Consider the following 25,371-nt stretch of genomic DNA (forward strand, 5'->3'; position numbering starts at 1 on the left):
ACTCTGCCACCTCTACTTCATAGGCCGCACTCCGCCGCCTGTACTTCATAGGCCGCACTCTGCCGCCTCTACTTCATAGGCCGCACTCCGCCGCCTCTACCTCATAGGCCGCACTCCGCCGTCTCAACTTCATAGGCCGCACTCTGCCGCCTCTACTTCCTACTCTGCACTCCGCCACCTCTCTGCCACCTCTCCTTCATAGGCTGCACTCCACCGCCTCTACTTCATAGCCCGCACTCTGCCACCTCTACTTCATAGGCCACACTCTGCCGCCTGTACTTCATAGGCTGCACTCTGCCGCCTGTACTTTATAGGCTGCACTCTGCCGCCTCTACTTCATAGGCCACACTCTGCCGCCTCTAATTCATAGGCTGCACTCCGTCGCCTCTATTTCATAGGCTGCAATCTGCCGCCTCTACTTCATAGGCCGCACTCCACCGCCTCCACTTCATAGGCTGCACTCCGCCACCGCCAATTCATAGGCTGCACTCCACCGCCTCTACTTTATAGGCCGCACTCCGCCGCCTCTACTTCATAGGATGCATTTCACTGCCCCTACTTCATAGGCTGTATTCCAACGCCTCTACTTCATAGGCCGCACTCCGCCACCTCTACTTCATTGGCTGCACTCCACCGCCTCTACTTCATAAGCAGCACTCTGCCGCCTCTACTTCATAGGCTGCACTCCGCCTCTTTTACTTTATAGACCACACTCCGCCGCCTCTACTTCATAGGCCGCACTCTGCCGCCACTACTTCATAGGCCGCACTCCACCGTCTCTACTTCATAGGCCGCACTCTGCCGCCTCTACTTCCTACTCTGCACTCTGCCACCTCTCCGCCACCTCTATTTCATAGGCTGCACTCCACCGCCTCTACTTCATAGCCCGCACTCTGCCACCTCTACTTCATAAGCCGCACTCTGCCACCTGTACTTCATAGGCCGCACTCTGCCGCCTCTACTTCATAGGCCACACTCTGCCGCCTCTAATTCATAGGCTGCACTCCGTCGCCTCTATTTAATAGGCTGCAATCTGCCGCCTCTACTTCATAGGCCGCACTCCGCCGCCTCCACTCCATAGGCTGTACTCCTGCTCCTCCACATCATAGGCTGCACTTCACCGCCTCTACTTCATAGGCCGCACTCCACCGCCTCTACTTCATAGGCTGCATTCCACTGCCCCTACTTCATAGGCTGTATTCCAATGCCTCTACTTCATAGGCTGCACTCCACCGCCTCTACTTCATAAGCTGCACTCCGCTGCTTCTTCTTCATTAGCTACACTCCGCCGCCTCTACTTCATAGGATGCACTCCGCCTACTCCACTTCATAGGCTGCACTCCGCAGCATCTACTTCATAAGCAGCACTCCGCCGCCTCTACTTCATAGGCTGCACTTCGCCTCTTCTACTTCATAGACTGCACTCCACTGCCTCTACATCATAGGCTGCACTCCGTCTCTACTACTTCATAGACTGCATTCCGCTGCCTCTACTTCATAGGCTGCAATCTGCCGCCTCTACTTCATAGGCTGCATGCCACCACCCCTACTTCATACGCCGCATTCCGCCGCCTCAACTTCATAGGCCGCATTCTGCCACCTGTACTTCATAGGCTGCACTCCAGGCTGCACTCTGCCGCCTCTACTTCATAGACTGTACTCCGCCGCCTCTACTTCATAGGCCGCACTCCACCGCCTCTTCTTCTTAGGCCGCACTCTGCTATCTCTACTTCATTGGCCACCCTTTGCCGCCTCTACTTCCTACACTGCACTCCACCACCTCTACTTCATAGGCTGCACTCCACCGCCTCTACTTCAGAGCCCACACTCTGCCACATCTACTTCATAGGCCGCACTCCGCCGCCTGTACTTCATAGGCCGCACTCTGCCACCTCTACTTCATAAGCTGCACTCCGTCGCCTCTATTTCATAGGCCGCAATCCACCGCCTGTACTTCATACGCTGCGCTCCGCCACCTCTACTTCATAGACTGCACTCCAGGCTGCACTCTGCCATCTCTACTTCATAGACTGAACTCCGCTGCCTCTACTTCATAGGCTGCACTCCGCAGCCTCTACTTCGTAGGTCGCAATCTGCCACCTCTACTTCATATTCCACAATCTGCCACCTCTACTTCATAGGCCGCACTCTACCACCTCTACTTCATAGGATGCATTCCGTGGCCTCTACTTCATAGGCCGCACTCCGCCGCCTCTACTTCATAGGCCTCACTCTGCTGTACTCCGCTGCCTCCACTTCATAGGCTGCACTCCGCCGCCTCCACTTCACAGGCTGCACTCCACTGCCTCTACTTCATAGGCTGCACTCTGCCACCTCTACTTCATAGGCTGCACTCCAGGCTGCACTCTGCCGCCTCTACTTCATAGACTGCACTCCGCTGCCTCTACTTCATAGGCTGCACTCCGCCGCCTCTACTTCATAGGCCGCAATCTGCCACCTCTACTTCATAGGCCACAATCTGCCACCTCTACTTCATAGGCCGCACTCTACCACCTCTACTTCATAGGATGCATTCCGTGGCCTCTACTTCATAGGCCACACTCCGCCGCCTCTACTTCATAGGCCTCACTCTGCTGTACTCCGCTGCCTCCACTTCATAGGCTGCACTCCGCCGCCTCCACTTCACAGGCTGCACTCCGCTGCCTCTACTTCATAGGCTGCACTCTGCCACCTCTACTTCATAGGCTGCACTCCAGGCTGCACTCTGCCGCCTCTACTTCATAGACTGCACTTCGCCACCTCTACTTTATAGGCTGCACTCCACCGCCTCCACTTCATAGACTGCACTTCGCCGCCTCCACTTAATTGGCTTCACTCTGCCACCTCTACTTCATAGGCCGAAATCCTCTGCTTGTACTTCATAGGCCGCACTCCGCCCCCTCTACTTCGTACACTGCACTCCGCTGCCTCTACTTCATAGGCTGCACTCCAGGCTGCACTCTGCCGCCTCTTCTTCATAGACTGCACTCCGCCACCTCTACTTCATAGTCTGCACTGCGCCTCTTCTACTTCATAGACTGCACACCGCCGCCTCTACTTCATAGGCTGCAATCTGCCGCCTCTACTTCATAGGCTGCACTCCACCACCTCTACTTCATACGCTGCATTCTGCTGCCTCTACTTCATAGGCCGCACTCCACCGCCTCTACTTCATAAGCCGCACTCTGCAGCAGTCCGCTGCCTCCACTTCATAGGCTGCACTCTACCACCTTCACTTCATAGGCTGCTCTCCACCGCCTCTACTTCATAGGCCGCACTCTGCCGCCTCTACTTCATAGGCCGCACTCCACTGCCTCTACTTCATAGGACGCACTCCGCCGGCTCTACTTCATAGGCCGCACTCCACTGCCTCTACATCATAGGTCGCACTCCGCCACCTCTACTTCGTACGCTGCACTCCGCCACCTCTCTGCTGCCTTTACTTCATAGGCTGGGCTCCGCTGCCTCTACTTCATAGGCCACACTCCGCCGTCTCTACTTCATAGGCCGCACTCTGCCACCTCAACTTCCTACACTGTACTCCCCCACCTCTCCGCTGCCTCTACTTCATAGGCTGCATTCCACCGCCTCTACTTCAGAGCCCGCACTCTGCCACCTGTACTTCATAGGCCGCACTCCGCCACCTGTACTTCATAGGCCGCACTCTGCCACCTCTACTTCATAGGCCGCACTCTGCCACCTCTACTTCCTACTCTGCACTCCGCCACCTCTCTGCCGCCTCTACTTCATAGGCTGCACTCCACCGCCTCTACTTCGTAGCCCGCACTCTGCCACCTCTACTTCATAGGCCGCACTCTGCCGCCTGTACTTCATAGGCCGCACTCTGCCGCCTCTAATTCATAGGCTGCCCTCTGTAGCCTCTATTTCATAGGCAGCAATCTGCCGCCTCTACTTCATAGGCCGCACTCTGCCGCCTCCACTTCATAGGCTGCACTCCACCACCTCCACTTCATAGGCTGCACTCCGCCACCTCTACTTCATAGGCTGCAGTCCGCCGCCTCTACTTCATAGGCTGCATTCCACTGCCCCACTTCATTAAGTGCATTCCAACGCCTCTATTTCATAGGCCGCACTCCACCGCCTCTACTTCATAAGCTGCACTCTGCCACTTCTACTTCATTAGCTACACTTTGCCGCCTCTACTTCATAGGCTGCACTCCGCCGCCTCTACTTCATAAGCAGCACTCCGCCGCCTCTACTTCATAGGCTGCACTCCGCCTCTTCTACTTTATAGACCGCACTCCGCCGCCTCTACTTCATAGGCCGCACTCTGCCGCCTCTACTTCATAGGCCGCACTCCGCCGTCTCTACTTCATAGGCCACACTCTGCCGCCTCTACTTCCTACTCTGCACTCTGCCACCTCTCTGCCGCCTCTATTTCATAGGCTGCACTCCACCGCCTCTACTTCATAGCCCGCACTCTGCCACCTCTACTTCATAAGCCGCACTCTGCCACCTGTACTTCATAGGCCGCACTCTGCCGCCTCTACTTCATAGGCCACACTCTGCCACCTCTAATTCATAGGCTGCACTCCGCCGCCTCCACTTCATAGGCTGTACTCCTGCTCCTCCACTTCATAGGCTGCACTCCACCGCCTCTACTTCATAGGCCACACTCCACGCCTCTACTTCATAGGCTGCATTGCACTGCCCCTACTTCATAGGCTGTATTCCAATGCCTCTACTTCATAGGCTGCACTCCACCGCCTCTACTTCATAGGCTGCACTCCACCGCTTCTACTTCATTAGCTACACTCCGCCGCCTCTTCTTCATAGGATCCACTCCGCCTACTCCACTTCATAGGCTGCACTCCGCAGCATCTACTTCATGAGCAGCACTCCGCCGCCTCTACTTCATAGGCTGCACTTCGCCTCTTCTACTTCATAGACTGCACTCCACTGCCTCTACATCATAGGCTGCACTCCGTCTCTACTACTTCATAGACTGCATTCCGCTGCCTCTACTTCATAGGCTGCAATCTGCTGCCTCTACTTCATAGGCTGCACTCCACCACCCCTACTTCATACGCCGCATTCCGCCGCCTCAACTTCATAGGCCGCATTCTGCCACCTGTACTTCATAGGCTGCACTACAGGCTGCACTCTGCCGCCTCTACTTCATAGACTGTACTCCGCCGCCTCTACTTCATAGGCCGCACTCCACCGCCTGTACTTCATACGCTGCGCTCCGCCACCTCTACTTCATAGGCTGCACTCCAGGCTGCACTCTGCCACCTCTACTTCATATTCCACAATCTGCCACCTCTACTTCATAGGCTGCACTCCACCACCTCTACTTCATAGGCTGCATTCCGCGGCCTCTACTTCATAGGACGCACTCCACCGCCTCTACTTCATAGGCCTCACTCTGCTGTACCCCACTGCCTCCACTTCATAGGCTGCACTCCGCCGCCTCCACTTCACAGGCTGCACTCCGCTGCCTCTACTTCATAGGCTGCGCTCTGCCACCTCTACTTCATAGGCTGCACTCCAGGCTGCACTCTGCCGCCTCTACTTCATAGACTGCACTCCGCTGCCTCTACTTCATAGGCTGCACTCCGCCGCCTCTACTTCATAGGCCGCAATCTGCCACCTCTACTTCATAGGCCACAATCTGCCACCTCTACTTCATAGGCCGCACTCCACCACCTCTACTTCATTGGCTACATTCTGCCGCCTCTACTTCATAGGCCGCTCTTCGCTACCTCTACTTTATAGGCTGCACTCCACCGCCTCCACTTCATAGACTGCACTTCGCCGCCTCCACTTAATTGGCTTCACTCTGCCACCTCTACTTCATAGGCCGCACTCCTCTGCTTGTACTTCATAGGCCGCACTCCACCCCCTCTACTTCGTACACTGCACTCTGCTGCCTCTATTTCATAGGCTGCACTCCAGGCTGCACTCCGCCGCCTCTTCTTCATAGACTGCACTCCGCCGCCTCTACTTCATAGTCTGCACTGCGCCTCTTCTACTTCATAGACTGCACACCGCCGCCTCTGCTTCATAGGCTGCAATCTGCCGCCTCTACTTCATAGGCCGCACTCCACCACCTCTACTTCATACGCTGCATTCTGCCGCCTCTACTTCATAGGCCGCACTCCACCGCCTCTACTTCATAAGCCGCACTCTGCAGCAGTCCGCTGCCTCCACTTCATAGGCTGCACTCTACCACCTTCACTTCATAGGCTGCTCTCCACCGCCTCTACTTCATAGGCCGCACTCTGCCGCCTCTACTTCATAGGCCGCACTCCACTGCCTCTACTTCATAGGATGCACTCCGCCGCCTCTACTTCATAGGCCGCACTCCACCGCCTCCACTTCATAGGTCGCACTCCGCCACCTCTACTTCGTACGCTGCACTCCGCCACCTCTCTGCTGCCTTTACTTCATAGGCTGGGCTCCGCTGCCTCTACTTCATAGGTCGCACTCCGCCGCCTCTACTTAATAGGCCGCACTCTGCCACCTCTACTTCCTACACTGCACTCTGTCACCTCTCCTCTGCCTCTACTTCATAGGCTGCATTCCACAGCCTCTACTTCATAGGCCGCACTCCACTGCCTCTACTTCATAGGCCACACTCTGCAGCACTCCGCAGCACTCCGCTGCCTCCACTTCATAGGCTGCACTCTGCCACCTCCACTTCATAGGCTGCACTCCACTGCCTCTACTTCATAGGCCGCACTCTGCCGCCTCTACTTCATAGGCCACACTCCACCGCCTCTACTTTATAGCCCGCACTCTGCCACCTCTACTTCATAGGACGCACTCTGCCGCCTGTACTTCATAGGCCGCACTCTGCCGCCTCTACTTCATAGGCCACACTCTGCTGCCCCACTTCATAGGCTGCACTCCGTCGCCTCTATTTCATAGGCTGCATTCTGCCGCCTCTACTTCATAGGCTGCACTCTGCCGCCTCTATTTCATAGGCCGCAATCTGCCGCCTCTACTTCATAGGCCACACTCCGCCGCCTCTACTTCATAGGCTGCATTCCACCGCCCCTACTTCATAGGCTGCATTCCAATGCCTCTACTTCATAGGCCGCACTCCACCGCCTCTACTTCATAAGCTACACTCCACCGCTTCTACTTCATTAGCTACACTCCGCCGCCTCTACTTCATAGGCCGCACTCTGCTGCCTCTACTTCATAGGCCGCACTCTGCCGCCTCTACTTCATAGGCTGCACTCCGCTGCCTCTACTTCATAGGCCGCAATCTGCCGCCTCTACTTCATAGGCCGCACTCTGCCACCTCTACTTCATAGGCTGCATTCCACCGCCCCTACTTTATAGGCTGCATTCCAATGCCTCTACTTCATAGGCCGCACCCAACCGCCTCTACTTCATAAGCTGCACTCTGCCGTTTCTACTTCATCAGCTACACTCAGCCGCCTCTACTTCATAGGCTGCACTCCGCCTCTACTACTTCATAGACTGCACTCCGCCGCCTCCACTTCATAGGCTGCAATCTGCCATCTCTACTTCATAATTAACTACCACAAGGGCAGCCCTAACCACCTGAACCAGGGGCAATCAATAATGTATCCTAACAATGGTTCACAGAGTTTACTAAATAATCAGCATATAAAAAATATATATGATCAACACATAACCATACAAATTATACCGTGTTCCTAAAAACAATGAAAAACCAAACAAATTATAAAAAATGGATAGAAAAATGGAAAATAAGACCCTTATACAAAAAACAAGTTTAATCATCAGCATAAAATATTCTTAAATAAAATATAATGCTCAGACATACAAGCTGGTACAAATAATCAATTCAATAAACATATAAAACCAGACAAAAATGGCGTACACAAACAGAGATTTACATAAAAGTCGGAGTTCCAAAACAACACTGGAACTTCAACACACAGAACAATGTGTCCTCTATGAATTGTGGCCACAAATGCGTCGACGGCGTTTCGACCTTTGTCACAAGTACATGGTCATCATCAGGACAATTAGATAGCTGAGCATCTCACCAAATAATTAAATCCTTGATACAATCTAGCATACAGTTTACATCCGTGCTAGTGTATCGGTTGAATTCTAGAGTTATATATATAAGAAATGTGAGCTCTTAAAATTCAGCTTCCATTTGCTTAAGAATTCAATAACTTAGTGCAGTATAATTATACACATCCTGCTTGGTCTGACAAAAATCCCAGTCGTATCTATCTTCAGGGGGGTTCCCAGACGTTACTGGTTCAATTCACGCAACTTAATTTGCCGAATATGTTCTAGGTGCACTCCGCCACCTGTCCGCTGCCTTTACTTCATAGGCTGGGCTCCGCTGCCTCTCCTTCATAGGCCGCACTCTGCCGCCTCTACTTCCTACACTGCACTCCGCCACCTCTCCACTGCCTCTACTTCATAGGCTGCACTCCACCACCTCTACTTCATAGCCCGCACTCTGCCACCTCTACTTCATAGGCCGCACTCCGCCGCCTGTACTTCATAGGCCGCACTCTGCCGCCTCTACTTCATAGCCCGCACTCTGCCACCTCTACTTCATAGGCCGCACTCCGCCACCTGTACTTCATAGGCCGCACTCCACCACCTCTACTTCATATGATGCATTCCGCCGCCTCTACTTCATACGCCGCATTCTGCCGCCTCTACTTCATAGGCTGCACACCGCCGCCTCTACTTCATAGGCTGCAATCTGCCGCCTCTACTTCATAGGCTGCACTCCACCACCTCTACTTCATATGCTGCATTCTGCCGCCTCTACTTCATAGGCCGCACTCCACCGCCTCTACTTCATAAGCCGCACTCTGCAGCAGTCTGCTGCCTCCACTTCATAGGCTGCACTCTACCACCTTCACTTCATAGGCTGCTCTCCACCGCCTCTACTTCATAGGCCGCACTCTGCCGCCTCTACTTCATAGGCCGCACTCCACTGCCTCTACTTCATAGGATGCACTCCGCCGCCTCTACTTCATAGGCCGCACTCCACCGCCTCCACTTCATAGGTCGCACTCCGCCACCTCTACTTCGTACGCTGCACTCCGCCACCTCTCTGCTGCCTTTACTTCATAGGCTGGGCTCCGCTGCCTCTACTTCATAGGCCACACTCCGCCGTCTCTACTTCATAGGCCGCACTCTGCCACCTCAACTTCCTACACTGTACTCCCCCACCTCTCCGCTGCCTCTACTTCATAGGCTGCATTCCACCGCCTCTACTTCATAGCCCGCACTTTGTCACCTCTACTTCGTACGCTGCACTCCGCCACCTCTCTGCTGCTTTACTTCATAGGCTGGGCTCCGCTGCCTCTACTTCATAGGCCACACTCCGCCGTCTCTACTTCATAGGCCGCACTCTGCCACCTCAACTTCCTACACTGTACTCCCCCACCTCTCCGCTGCCTCTACTTCATAGGCTGCATTCCACCGCCTCTATTTCCTAGCCCGCACTCTGTCACCTCTACTTCATAGGCCGCACTCCGCCGCCTGTACTTCATAGGCCGCACTCTGCCGCCTCTACTTCATAGGCCGCACTCCGCTGCCTCTACTTCATAGGCCGCAATCTGCCGCCTCTACTTCATAGGCCGCACTCTGCCACCTCTACTTCATAGGCTGCATTCCACCGCCCCTACTTTATAGGCTGCATTCCAATGCCTCTATTTCATAGGCCGCACCCAACCGCCTCTACTTCATAAGCTGCACTCTGCCGTTTCTACTTCTTTAGCTACACTCAGCCGCCTCTACTTCATAGGCTGCACTCCGCCTCTACTACTTCATAGGCTGCACTCTGCCGCCTCTACTTCATAGGCCACACTCTGCCGCCCCACTTCATAGGCTGCACTCCGTCGCCTCTATTTCATAGGATGCATTCCGCCGCCTCTACTTCATACGCCGCATTCTGCTGCCTCTACTTCATAGGCTGCACACCGCTGCCTCTACTTCGTAGGCTGCAATCTGCCGCCTCTACTTCATAAGCCGCACTCCACCACCTCTACTTCATACGCTGCATTCTGCCGCCTCTACTTCATAGGCCGCACTCCACCGCCTCTACTTCATAAGCCGCACTCTGCAGCAGTCCGCTGCCTCCACTTCATAGGCTGCACTCTACCACCTTCACTTCATAGGCTGCTCTCCACCGCCTCTACTTCATAGGCAGCACTCTGCCGCCTCTACTTCATAGGCCGCACTCCACTGCCTCTACTCCATAGGACGCACTCCACCACCTCTACTTCATAGGCCGCACTCCACCGCCTCCACTTCATAGGTCGCACTCCGCCACCTCTACTTCGTACGCTGCACTCCGCCACCTCTCTGCTGCCTTTACTTCATAGGCTGGGCTCCGCTGCCTCTACTTCATAGGCCACACTCCGCCGTCTCTACTTCATAGGCCGCAGTCTGCCACCTCAACTTCCTACACTGTACTCCCCCACCTCTCTGCTGCCTCTACTTCATAGGCTGCATTCCACCGCCTCTACTTCATAGCCCGCACTCTGTCACCTCTACTTCGTACGCTGCACTCCGCCACCTCTCTGCTGCCTTTACTTCATAGGCTGGGCTCCGCTGCCTCTACTTCATAGACCACACTCCGCCGTCTCTACTTCATAGGCCGCACTCTGCCACCTCAACTTCCTACACTGTACTCCCCCACCTCTCCGCTGCCTCTACTTCATAGGCTGCATTCCACCGCCTCTACTTCCTAGCCCGCACTCTGTCACCTCTACTTCATAGGCCGCACTCCACCGCCTGTACTTCATAGGCCACACTCTGCCGCCTCTACTTCATAGGCCTCACTCTGCCACCTGTACTTCATAGGCCGCACTCTGCCGCCTCTACTTCATAGGCCCCACTCTGCCGCCCCACTTCAAAGGCTACACTCCGTCGCCTCTATTTCATAAGCTGCACTCCGCCGCTTCTACTTCATTAGCTACACACCGCCACCTCTACTTCATAGGCCGCACTCCGCCGCCTCTATTTCATAGACCGCACTCTGCCGCCTCTACTTCATAGGATACACTCCGCAGCCTCTATTTCATAGGCCGCAATCTGCCACCTCTACTTCATAGGCTGCATTCCACCGCCCCTACTTCATAGGCTGCATTCCAATGCCTCTACTTCATAGGCCGCACTCCACCACCTCTACTTCATAAGCTGCACTCTGCCGCTTCTACTTCATTAGCTACACTCCGCCGCCTCTACTTCATAGGCTGCACTCCGCCGACTCCACTTCATAGGTGCACTCCACCGACCACTTCATAGGCTGCACTCCGCCGCCTCTACTTCATAAGCAGCACTCCACCGCCTCTACTTCATAGGCTGCACTCCGCCGCCTCTACTTCATATGCTGCACTCCACCGCCTCTACTTCATAGGCTGTGCTCCGCCACCTCTACTTCGTAGGCTGCACTCCAGGCTGCACTCTGCCGCCTCTACTTCATAGACTGCACTCCGCTGCCTCTACTTCATAGGCTGCACTCCGCCGCCTCTACTTCATAGGCCGCACTCCACCACCTCTACTTCATACGCTGCATTCCACCGCCTCTACTTCATAGGCCGCACTCCACCGCCTCTACTTTATAGGCCACACCCTGCAGCACTCCGCTGCCTCCACTTCATAGGCTGCACTCTGCCACCTCCACTTCATAGGCTGCACTCCACTGCCTCTACTTCATAGGCCGCACTCTGCCGCCTCTACTTCATAGGCCGCACTCCACCGCCTCTACTTCAAAGGACGCACTCAGCCGCCTCTACTTCATAGGCCGCACTCCACCGCCTCCACTTCATAGGTCGCAGTCCGCCACCTCTACTTCGTACGCTGCACTCCGCCACTTCTCCGCTGCCTTTACTTCATAGGCTGGGCTCCGCTGCCTCTACTTCATAGGCCGCACTCCGCCGTCTCTACTTCATAGGCCGCACTCTGCCACCTCTACTTCATAGGCTGCACTCTAGGCTGCACTCCGCCGCTTCTACTTCATAGAGTGTACTCCACTGCCTCTACTTCATAGGCCGCACTCTGCCGCCTCTATTTCATAGGCCGCACTCCGCCACCTCTACTTCATAGGCAGCAATCTGCCGCCTCTACTTCTGAGGCCGCACTCCACCACCTCTACTTCATAGCCCGCACTCTGTCACCTCTACTTCATAGGCCGCACTCTGCCGCCTGTACTTCATAGGCCGCACTCTGCCGCCTCTACTTCATAGGCCACACTCTGCCGCCTCTAATTCATAGGCTGCAATCTGCCGCCTCTACTTCACAGGCCGCACTCCGCCGCCTCCACTTCATAGGCCGCACTCCGCTGCCTCTACTTCATAGGCTGCATTCCACTGCCCCTACTTCATAGGCTGCATTCCAACGCCTCTACTTCATAGGCCGCACTCCACCGCCTCTACTTCATAGGCTGCACTCTGCCGACTCCACTTGATAGGCTGCACTCCGCCTACTCCACTTTATAGGCTGCACTCCGCCGCCTCTACTTCATAAGCAGCACTCTGCCGCCTTTACTTCATAGGCTGCACTCCGCCTCTTCTACTTCATAGACCGCACTCCGCCGCCTCCACTTCATAGGCTGCACTCTGCCGCCTCTATTTCATAGTCGCACTCCACCACCTCTACTTCATAAGCTGCACTCTGCCGCTTCTACTTCATTAGCTACACTCCGCCGCCTCTACTTCATAGGCTGCACTCTGCCGACTCCACTTCATAGGTGCACTCTGCCACCTCCACTTCATAGGCTGCACTCCACTGCCTCTACTTCATAGGCCGCACTCTGCCGCCTCCACTTCATAGGTCGCACTCCACCACCTCTACTTCGTACGCTGCACTCCGCCACCTCTCCGCTGCCTTTACTTCATAGGCTGGGCTCCGCTGCCTCTACTTCATAGGCCGCACTCTGCCGTCTCTACTTCATAGGCCGCACTCTGCTGCCTCTACTTCATAGGCTGCACTCCAGGCTGCACTCCGCCGCCTCTACTTCATAGAGTGTACTCCACTGCCTCTACTTCATAGGCCGCACTCTGCCGCCTCTATTTCATAGGCCGCACTCTGCCGCCTCTACTTCATAGGCCGCAATCTGCCGCCTCTACTTCATAGGCCGCACTCCACCACCTCTACTTCATAGGCTGCATTCTGCGGCCTCTACTTCATAGGCCGCACTCCTTCGCCTCTACTTAATAGGCCGCACTCTGCCACCTCTACTTCCTACACTGCACTCTGCCACCTCTCCGCTGCCTCTGCTTCATAGGCTGCACTCCACCGCCTATACTTCATAGCCCGCACTCTGCCACCTCTACTTCATAGGCCGCACTCTGCCGCCTGTACTTCAAAGGCCGCACTCTGCTGCCTCTACTTCATAGGCCACACTCTGCCGCCACTAATTCATAGGCTGCACTCCGCCGCCTCTACTTCATAGGCCGCACTCCGCCGCTTCTACTTCATAGGCTGCATTCCACTGCCCCTAATTCATAGGCTGCATTCCAACGCCTCTACTTCATAGGCCGCACTCCACCGCCTCTACTTCATAAGCTGCACTCCGCTGCTTCTACTTCATTAGCTACACTCCGCCGCCTCTACTTCATAGGCTGCACTCCGCCGACTCCACTTCATAGGCTGCACTCCGCCTACTCCACTTCATAGGCTGCACTCCGCCGCCTCTACTTCATAAGCAGCACTCCGCCGCCTCTACTTCATAGGCTGCACTCCGCCTCTTCTACTTCATAGACCGCACTCCGCCACCTCTACAACATAGGCCGCACTCCGCCGTCTCTACTTCATAGGCCGCACTCCACCACCTCTACTTCATACGCTGCATTCCACCGCCTCTACTTCATAGGCCACACTCCACCGCCTCTACTTCATAGGCCACACTCCGCAGCACTCCGCAGCACTCCGCTGCCTCCACTTCATAGGCTGCACTCTGCCACCTCCACTTCCTAGGCTGCACTCCACTGCCTCTACTTCATAGGCCGCACTCTGCTGCCTCTACTTCATAGGCCGCACTCCACCGCCTCTACTTCATAGGACGCACTCCGCCGCCTCTACTTCATAGGCCGCACTCCACCGCCTCCACTTCATAGGTCGCACTCCGCCACCTCTACTTCGTACGCTGCACTCCGCCACCTCTCCGCTGCCTTTACTTCATAGGCTGGGCTCGCTGTCTCTCCTTCATAGGCCGCACTCTGCCGCCTCTATTTCATAGGCTGCACTCCATCGCCTCTATTTCATAGGCTGCAATCTGCCGCATCCACTGCATAGGCTGCCCTCCGCCACCTCCACTTCATAGGCCGCACTCCGCTGCCTCTACTTCATAGGCCGCACTCCACCGCCTCTACTTCATAAGCTGCACTCCGCCGCTTCTACTTCATTAGCTACACTCCGCCACCTCTACTTCATAGGCCGCACTCCGCTGCCTCTACTTCATAGGCCGCACTCTGCCACCTCTACTTCATAGGCTGCACTCCGCTGCCTCTACTTCATAGGCCGCAATCTGCCGCCTCTACTTCATAGGCCGCACTCTGCCACCTCTACTTCATAGGCTGCATTCCACCGCCCCTACTTTATAGGCTGCATTCCAATGCCTCTACTTCATAGGCTGCACCCAACCGCCTCTACTTCATAAGCTGCACTCCGCCTCTACTACTTCATAGACTGCACTCCGCCGCCTCCACTTCATAGGCTGCAATCTGCCATCTCTACTTCATAGGCCGCACTCCACCACCTCTACTTCATACGATGCATTCCGCCGCCTCTACTTCATAGGCTGCACTCCGCCTCTACTACTTCATAGACTGCACTCCGCCGCCTCCACTTCATAGGCTGCAATCTGCCATCTCTACTTCATAGGCCGCACTCCACCACCTCTACTTCATACGATGCATTCCGCCGCCTCTACTTCATAGGCTGCACTCCGTCGCCTCTATTTCATAGGCCACAATCCGCCGCCTCTACTTCATAGGCTGTGCTCCGCCACCTCTACTTCATAGGCTGCACTCCAGGCTGCACTCTGCCGCCTCTACTTCATAGACTGCACTCCGCTGCCTCTACTTCATAGGCTGCACTCCACCGCCTCTACTTCGTATGCTGCACTCCGCTGCCTCTACTTCATAGGCTGCGCTCCAGGCTGCACTCTGCAGCCTCTACTTCATAGACTGCACTCTGCCGCCTCTACTTCATAGGCAGCACTCCGCCTCTTCTACTTCATAGACTGCACTCCGCCTCTTCTACTTCATAGACTGCACTCCATCGCCTCTAATTTATAGGCTGCAATCTGCCCCCTCTACTTCATAGGCCGCACTCCACCACCTCTACTTCATAGGCTGCACTCTGCCGCCTCTACTTCATAGGCTGTACTCCACCGCCTCTATTTCATAGGCCGCAATCTGCTGCCTCTACTTCATAGGCCGCACTCCGCCGCCTCTACTTCATAGGCTGCATTCCACCGCCCCTACTTCATAGGCTGCATTCCAATGCCTCTACTTCATAGGCCGCACTCCACCGCCTCTACTTCATAAGCTGCACTCTGCCGCTTCTACTTCATTAGTTACACTCCGCCGCCTCTACTTCATAGGCCGCACTCCGCCGCCTCTACTTCATAAGCCGCACTCTGCCGCCTCTACTTCATAGGCTGCACTCCGCCGCCTCTATTTCATAGGCTGCAATCCGCCATCTCTACTTCATAGGCTGCGCTCCGCCACCTCTACTTCATAGGCTGCACTCCAGGCTGCACTCTGCCGCCTCTACTTCATAGACTGCACTCCACTGCCTCTACTTCATAGGCTGCACTCCACCGCCTCTACTTCGTATGCTGCACTCCGCTGCCTCTACTTCATAGGCTGCGCTCCAGGCTGCCCTCTGCAGCCTCTACTTCATAGACTGCACTCTGCTGCCTCTACTTCATAGGCTGCACTCCGCCTCTTCTACTTCATAGACTGCACTCCGCCACCTCTACTTCATAGGCTGCACTCCGCCTCTTCTACTTCATAGACTGCACTCCGTCGCCTCTAATTCATAGGCTGCAATCTGCCCCCTCTACTTCATAGGCCGCACTCCGCCGTCTCTACTTCATAGGCCGCACTCTGCCGCCTCTACTTCATAGGCTGCACTCTGCCGCCTCTATTTCATAGGCCGCAATCTGCCGCCTCTACTTCATAGGCTGTGCTCCGCCACCTCTACTTCATAGGCTGCACTCCAGGCTGCACTCTGCCGCCACTACTTCATAGACTGCACTCCGCTGCCTCTACTTCATAAGCTGCGCTCCAGGCTGCACTCTGCAGCCTCTACTTCATAGACTGCACTCTGCCGCCTCTACTTCATAGGCTGCACTCCGCCTCTTCTACTTCATAGACTGCACTCCACCACCTCTACTTCATAGGCTGCACTCCGCCTCTTCTACTTCATAGACTGCACTCCGTCGCCTCTAATTCATAGGCTGCAATCTGCCCCCTCTACTTCATAGGCCGCACTCCGCCGTCTCTACTTCATAGGCCGCACTCTGCCGCCTCTACTTCATAGGCTGCACTCCGCTGCCTCTATTTCATAGGCCGCAATCCGCCGCCTCTACTTCATAGGCTGTGCTCCGCCATCTCTACTTCATAGGCCGCACTCCGCTGCCTCTACTTCATAGGCTGCATTCCACCGCTCCTACTTCATAGGCTGCATTCCAATGCCTCTACTTCATAGGATGCACTCCACCGCCTCTACTTCATAAGCTGCACTCCGCCGCTTCTACTTCATTAGCTACACTCTGCCACCTCTACTTCATAGGCCGCACTCCGCCGCCTCTATTTCATAGGCCGCACTCTGTCGCCTCTACTTCATAGGCTACACTCCGCAGCCTCTATTTCATAGGCCGCAATCTGCCACCTCTACTTCATAGGCTGCATTCCACCGCCCCTACTTCATAGGCTGCATTCCAATGCCTCTACTTCATAGGCCGCACTCCACCACCTCTACTTCATAAGCTGCACTCTGCCGCTTCTACTTCATTAGCTACACTCCGCCGCCTCTACTTCATAGGCTGCACTCCGCCGACTCCACTTCATAGGTGCACTCCACCGACTCCACTTCATAGGCTGCACTCCGCCGCCTCTACTTCATAAGCAGCACTCCACCGCCTCTACTTCATAGGCTGCACTCCGCCGCCTCCACTTCATAGGCTGCACTCCACTGCCTCCACATCACATGCTGCACTCCACCGCCTCTACTTCATAGGCTGTGCTCCGCCACCTCTACTTCGTAGGCTGCACTCCCGGCTGCACTCTGCCACCTCTACTTCATAGACTGCACTCCGCTGCCTCTACTTCATAGGCTGCACTCCGCCGCCTCTACTTCATAGGCCGCACTCCACCACCTCTACTTCATACGCTACATTCCACCGCCTCTACTTCATAGGCCGCACTCCACCGCCTCTACTTCATAGGCCACACCCTGCAGCACTCCGCTGCCTCCACTTCATAGGCTGCACTCTGCCACCTCCACTTCATAGGCTGCACTCCACTGCCTCTACTTCATAGGCCGCACTCTGCCGCCTCTACTTCATAGGCCGCACTCCACTGCCTCTACTTCAAAGGACGCACTCAGCCGCCTCTACTTCATAGGCCGCACTCCACCGCCTCCACTTCATAGGTCGCAGTCCGCCACCTCTACTTCGTACGCTGCACTCCGCCACTTCTCCGCTGCCTTTACTTCATAGGCTGGGCTCCGCTGCCTCTACTTCATAGGCCGCACTCCGCCGTCTCTACTTCATAGGCCGCACTCTGCCACCTCTACTTCATAGGCTGCACTCTAGGCTGCACTCCGCCGCTTCTACTTCATAGAGTGTACTCCACTGCCTCTACTTCATAGGCCGCACTCTGCCGCCTCTATTTCATAGGCCGCACTCCGCCACCTCTACTTCATAGGCAGCAATCTGCCGCCTCTACTTCTGAGGCCGCACTCCACCACCTCCACTTCATAGCCCGCACTCTGTCACTTCTACTTCATAGGCCGCACTCTGCCGCCTGTACTTCATAGGCCGCACTCTGCCGCCTCTACTTCATAGGCCACACTCTGCCGCCTCTAATTCATAGGCTGCAATCTGCCGCCTCTACTTCACAGGCCGCACTCCGCCGCCTCCACTTCATAGGCCGCACTCCGCTGCCTCTACTTCATAGGCTGCATTCCACTGCCCCTACTTCATAGGCTGCATTCCAACGCCTCTACTTCATAGGCCGCACTCCACCGCCTCTACTTCATAAGCTGCACTCCGCCGCTTCTACTTCATTAGCTACACTCCGCCACCTCTACTTCATAGGCTGCACTCCGCCGACTCCACTTGATAGGCTGCACTCCGCCTACTCCACTTTATAGGCTGCACTCCGCCGCCTCTACTTCATAAGCAGCACTCTGCCGCCTTTACTTCATAGGCTGCACTCCGCCTCTTCTACTTCATAGACCACACTCCGCCGCCTCTACTTCATAGGCTGCACTCTGCCGCCTCTATTTCATAGTCGCACTCCACCACCTCTACTTCATAAGCTGCACTCTGCCGCTTCTACTTCATTAGCTACACTCCGCCGCCTCTACTTCATAGGCTGCACTCTGCCGACTCCACTTCATAGGTGCACTCTGCCACCTCCACTTCATAGGCTGCACTCCACTGCCTCTACTTCATAGGCCGCACTCTGCCGCCTCCACTTCATAGGTCGCACTCCGCCACCTCTACTTCGTACGCTGCACTCTGCCACCTCTCCGCTGCCTTTACTTCATAGGCTGGGCTCCGCTGCCTCTACTTCATAGGCCGCACTCTGCCGTCTCTACTTCATAGGCTGCATTCTGCGGCCTCTACTTCATAGGCCGCACTCCTTCGCCTCTACTTCATAGGCCGCACTCCACCGCCTCTACTTCATAGGACGCACTCCGCCGCCTCTACTTCATAGGCCGCACTCCACCGCCTCCACTTCATAGGTCGCACTCCGCCACCTCTACTTCGTACGCTGCACTCCGCCACCTCTCCGCTGCCTTTACGTCATAGGCTGGGCTCCGCTGTCTCTCCTTCATAGGCCACACTCTGCCGCCTCTATTTCATAGGCTGCACTCCATCGCCTCTATTTCATAGGCTGCAATCTGCCGCCTCCACTTCATAGGCTGCCCTCCGCCACCTCCACTTCATAGGCCGCACTCCGCTGCCTCTACTTCATAGGCCGCACTCCGCCGCCTCTACTTCATAGGCTGCATTCCACTGCCCCTACTTCATAGGCTGCATTCCAACGCCTCTACTTCATAGGCCGCACTCCACCGCCTCTACTTCATAAGCTGCACTCCGCCGCTTCTACTTCAGTAGCTACACTCTGCCGCCTCTACTTCATAGGCTGCACTCCGCCGACTCCACTTCATAGGCTGCACTCCGCCTACTCCACTTCATAGGCTGCACTCTGCCGCCTCTACTTCATAAGCAGCACTCCGCCGCCTCTACTTCATATGCTGCACTCCGCCTCTTCTACTTCATAGACTGCACTCCACTGCCTCTACTTCATAGGCCGCACTCCACCGCCTCCACTTCATAGGTCGCACTCCGCCACCTCTACTTCGTACGCTGCACTCCGCCACCTCTCCGCTGCCTTTACGTCATAGGCTGGGCTCCGCTGTCTCTCCTTCATAGGCCACACTCTGCCGCCTCTATTTCATAGGCTGCACTCCATCGCCTCTATTTCATAGGCTGCAATCTGCCGCCTCCACTTCATAGGCTGCCCTCCGCCACCTCCACTTCATAGGCCGCACTCCGCTGCCTCTACTTCATAGGCCGCACTCCGCCGCCTCTACTTCATAGGCTGCATTCCACTGCCCCTACTTCATAGGCTGCATTCCAACGCCTCTACTTCATAGGCCGCACTCCACCGCCTCTACTTCATAAGCTGCACTCTGCCGCTTCTACTTCAGTAGCTACACTCTGCCGCCTCTACTTCATAGGCTGCACTCCGCCGACTCAACTTCATAGGCTGCACTCCGCCTACTCCACTTCATAGGCTGCACTCCGCCGCCTCTACTTCATAAGCAGCACTCCGCCGCCTCTACTTCATATGCTGCTCTCCGCCTCTTCTACTTCATAGACTGCACTCCACTGCCTCTACTTCATAGGCTGCACTCCGTCTCTACTACTTCATAGACTGCATTCTGCCGCCTCTACTTCATAGGCTGCAATCTGCCACCTCTACTTCATAGGCCGCACTCCACCACCTCTACTTCATACGCGGCATTCCGCCGCCTCTACTTCATATGCCGCATTCTGCTGCCTGTACTTCATAGGCTGCACTCCAGGCTGCACTCCGCCGCCTCTACTTCACAGACTGTACTCCACCGCCTCTACTTCATAGGACGCACTCTGCCGCATCTACTTCATAGGCTGCATTCTGCCACCTCTACTTCATAGGCCGCACTCCGCCACCTCTACTTCATAGGCCGCACTCTGCCGTCTCTACTTCAATGGCCGCACTCTTCTGCCTCTACTTCCTACACTGCACTCCGCCACCTCTCCGCCGCCTCTACTTCATAGGCCGCACTCCGCCGCCTCTACTTCTTAGGCCGCACTCTGCTATCTCTACTTCATTGGCTGCACTCTGCCGCCCCTACTTCCTACACTGCACTCTGCCACCTCTCCGCCACCTCTACTTCATAGGCTGCACTCCACCGCCCCTACTTCAGAGCCTGCACTCTGCCACCTCTACTTCATAGGCCGCAATCTGCTGCCTCTACTTCATAGGCCACACTCCACCACCTCTACTTCATCGGCTGCGTTCTGCCGCCTCTACTTCATAGGCCGCACTCCGCCGCCTCTACTTAATAGGCCACCCTCTGCCACCTCTACTTCCTACACTGCCCTCCACCACCTCCTTGCTGCCTCTACTTCATAGGCTGCATTCCACCGCCTCTACTTCATAGCCCGCACTCTGTCACCTCTACTTCATAGGCCGCACTCTGCCGCCTCTACTTCATAGGCTGTACTCTGCCGCCTCTACTTCATAGGCCCCACTCCGCCGTCTCTACTTCATAGGCCGCACTCTGCCGCCTCTACTTCCTACTCTGCACTCCGCCACCTCTCCGCCGCCTCTACTTTATAGGCCGCACTCCGCCGCCTCTACTTCTTAGGCCGCACTCTGCTATCTCTACTTCATTGGCTGCACTCTGCCGCCTCTACTTCCTACACTGCACTCTGCCACCTCTCCGCCACCTCTACTTCATAAGCTGCACTCCACCGCCCCTACTTCAGAGCCCGCACTCTGCCACCTCTACTTCATAGGCCGCAATCTGCTGCCTCTACTTCATAGGCCGCACTCCACCACCTCTACTTCATAGGCTGCGTTCTGCCGCCTCTACTTCATAGGCCGCACTCCGCCGCCTCTACTTAATAGGCCGCACTCTGCCACCTCTACTTCCTACACTGCACTCCACCACCTCTCCGCTGCCTCTACTTCATAGGCTGCATTCCACCGCCTCTACTTCATAGGCCGCACTCTGTCACCTCTACTTCATAGGCCGTACTCTGCCGCCTCTACTTCATAGGCCCCACTCCGCCATCTCTACTTCATAGGCCGCACTCTACCGCCTTTACTTCCTACTCTGCACTCCGCCACCTCTCCGCCGCCTCTACTTCATAGGCTGCACTCCACCGCCTCTACTTCATAGCCCGCACTCTGCCACCTCTACTTCATAGGCTGCACTCCGTCGCCTCTATTTCAAAAGGCTGCAATCTGCCGCCTCTACTTCATAGCCTGCACTCTGCCACCTCTATTTCATAGGCCACAATCTGCCGCCTCTACTTCATAGGCCGTACTCCGCCACCTCTACTTCATAGGCTGCATTCCACCGCCCCTACTTCATAGGCTGCATTCCAATGCCTCTACTTCATAGGCCGCACTCCACCGCCTCTACTTCATAAGCTACACTCTGCCACTTCTACTTCATTAGTTACACTCCGCCGCCTCTACTTCATAGGCCGCACTCCTCCGCCTCTACTTCATAAGCCGCACTCTGCCGCCTCTACTTCATAGGCTGCACTCCGCCGCCTCTATTTCATAGGCTGCAATCTGCCGCCTCCACTTCATAGGCCGCACTCCGCCACCTACACTTCATAGGCCGCACTCTGCCATCTCTACTTCATAGGCCGCACTCTGCCGCCTCTACTTCATAGACTGCACTCCGCCACCTCTACTTCATAGGCTGCACTCCGCCGCCTCTACTTCATAGGCTGCACTCCACCACCTCTACTTCATACGCTGCATTCCGCCGTCTTTACTTCATAGGCTGCACTCTGCTGCCTCTACTTCATAGGCTGCATTCCACCACCTCTACCTCATAGACTGCATTCCAATGCCTCTACTTCATAGGCGGCACTCCACCGCTTCAACTTCATAAGCTGCACTCCGATACTTCTTCTTCATTAGCTACACTCCGCCTCCTCTACTTCATAGGCTGCAATCTGCCGCCTCCACTCCATAGGCCGCACTCCGCCACCTACACTTCATAGGCCGCACTCTGCCGCCTCTTCTTCATAGACTGCACTGCGCCTCTTCTACTTCATAGACTGCAGACCGCTGCCTCTACCTCATAGGCTGCAATCTGCCACCTCTACTTCATAGGCCGCACTCCACCACCTCTACTTCATACGCTGCATTCCGCCGTCTTTACTTCATAGGCTGCGCTCTGCTGCCTCTACTTCATAGGCTGCATTCCACCGCCTCTACTTCATAGACTGCATTCCAATGCCTCTACTTCATAGGCGGCACTCCACCGCTTCAACTTCATAAGCTGCACTCCGATACTTCTTCTTCATTAGCTACACTCAACCTCCTCTACTTCATAGGCTGCACTCCGCCGACTCCACTTCACAGGCTGCAGTCCACCGCCTCTACTTCATAGGCTGCGCTCTGCCACCTCTACTTCATAGGCTGCACTCCAGGCTGCACTCTGCCGCCTCTACTTCATAGACTGCACTCCGCTGCCTCTACTTCATAGGCTGCAGTCTGCTGCCTCTACTTCATAGGCCCCAATCTGCCACCTCTACTTCATAGGTCACAATCTGCCACCTCTACTTCATAGGCCGCACTCCACCGCCTCCACTTCATAGGCTGCACTCCGCCGCCTCCACTTTCTAGACTGCACTTCGCCGCCTCCACTTAATTGGCTGCACTCTGCCACCTCTACTTCATAGGCCACACTCCGCCGCCTCTACTTTGTACACTGCACTCCGCTGCCTCTACTTCATAGGCTGCGCTCCAGGCTGCACTCCGCTGCCTCTTCTTCATAGACTGCACTGCGCCTCTTCTACTTCATAGACTGCAGACCGCCGCCTCTACTTCATAGGCTGCAATCTGCCACCTCTACTTCATAGGCCGCACTCCACCACCTCTACTTCATACGCTGCATTCCGCCGTCTTTACTTCATAGGCCGCACTCCGCAGCACTCAGCTGCCTCCACTTCATAGGCTGCACTCTGCCACCTCCACTTCATAGGCTGCTCTCCACCGCCTCTACTTCATAGGCCGCACTCTGCTGCCTCTCCTTCATAGGCTGCACTCCACCGCCTCTACTTCATAGGACGCACCCTGCTGCCTCTACTTCATAGGCCGCAATCCACCGCCTCCACTTCATAGGTCGCACTCCGCCACTTCTACTTCGTACGCTGCACTCCGCCACCTCTCCGCTGCCTTTACTTCATAGGCTGGGCTCCGCTGCCTCTACTTCATAGGCCACACTCCGCCGTCTCTATTTCATAGGCCACACTCTGCCGCCTCTACTTCATAGGCTGCACTCCAGGCTGCACTCCACCGCCTCTACTTCATGGAGTGTACTCCACTGCCTCTATTTCATAGGCCGCACTCTGCTGCCTCTACTTCATAGGCCGCACTCTGCCACCTCTACTTCATAGGCTGCACTCCGCCGCCTGTACTTCATAGGCCGCACTCTGCCACCTCTACTTCATAGGCCGCACTCCGCCGCCTCTACTTCATAGGCCGCACTCTGCCGTCTCTACTTCATAGGCCGCACTCTGCCGCCTCTACTTCCTACTCTGCACTCTGCCACCTTTCCGCCGCCTCTACTTCATAGGCTGCACTCCACCGCCTCTACTTCATAGCATGCAATCTGCCACCTCTACTTCATAGGCCGCACTTTGCCGCCTGTACTTCATAGGCCGCACTCTGCCCCCTCTGCTTCATAGGCCACACTCTGCCGCCTCTACTTCATAGGCTGCACTCCATCGCCTCTATTTCATAGGCTGCAATCTGCCGCCTCTGCTTCATAGGCTACACTCCACCGCCTCTATATCATAGGCCGCAATCTGCTGCCTCTACTTCATAGGCCGAACTCCGCTAACTCTACTTCATAGGCTGCATTCCACCGCCCCTACTTCATAGGCTGCATTCCAATGCCTCTACTTCATAGGCCGCACTCCACCACCTCTACTTCATTAGCTACACTCCGCCCCCTCTACTTCATAGGCCACACTCCGCCGCCTCTACTTCATAGGCCGCACTCTGCCACCTCTACTTCATAGGCTACACTCCACCGCCTCTATTTCATAGGCTGCAATCTGCCACCTCTACTTCATAGGCTGCACTCCGCCGCCTCTACTTCATAGGCTGCATTCCCCCGCCCCTACTTCATAGGCTGCATTCCAATCCCTCTACTTCATAGGCCGCACTCCACCACCTCTACTTCATAAGCTGCACTCTGCCGCTTCTACTTCATTAGCTACACTCTGCCGCCTCTACTTCATAGGCTGCACTCTGTCGACTCCACTTCATAGGTGCACTCCACCGATTCCACTTCATAGGCTGCACTCCGCCGCCTCTACTTCATAAGCAGCACTCCGCCGCCTCCTATTCATAGGCTGCACTCCGCCGCCTCCACTTCATAGGCTGCACTCCGCCGCTTCCACTTCACAGGCTGCACTCCACCGCCTCTACTTCATAGGCTGCGCTCCGCCACCTCTACTTCGTAGGCTGCATTCCAGGCTGCACTCTGCCGCCTCTACTTCAGAGACTGCACTCTGCTGCTCTGCTTCATAGGCTGCACTCTGCCGCCTCTACTTCATAGGCCGCACTCCACCACCTCTACTTCATACGCTGCATTCCACCGCCTCTACTCCATAGGCTGCACTCCACCGCCTCTACTTCATAGGCCACACTCCGCAGCACTCCGCAGCACTCCGCTGCCTCCACTTAATAGGCTGCACTCTGCCACCTCCAATTCATAGGCTGCACTCCACTGCCTCTACTTTAATGGCCGCACTCTTCTGCCTCTACTTCCTACACTGCACTCCGCCACCTCTCCGCCGCCTCTACTTCATAGGCCGCACTCCGCCGCCTCTACTTCTTAGGCCGCACTCTGCTATCTCTACTTCATTGG

The sequence above is a fragment of the Triturus cristatus genome, chromosome 1_1 (assembly GCF_964204655.1).
Source record: "Triturus cristatus chromosome 1_1, aTriCri1.1, whole genome shotgun sequence".
Taxonomy (NCBI): Eukaryota; Metazoa; Chordata; class Amphibia; order Caudata; family Salamandridae; genus Triturus; species Triturus cristatus.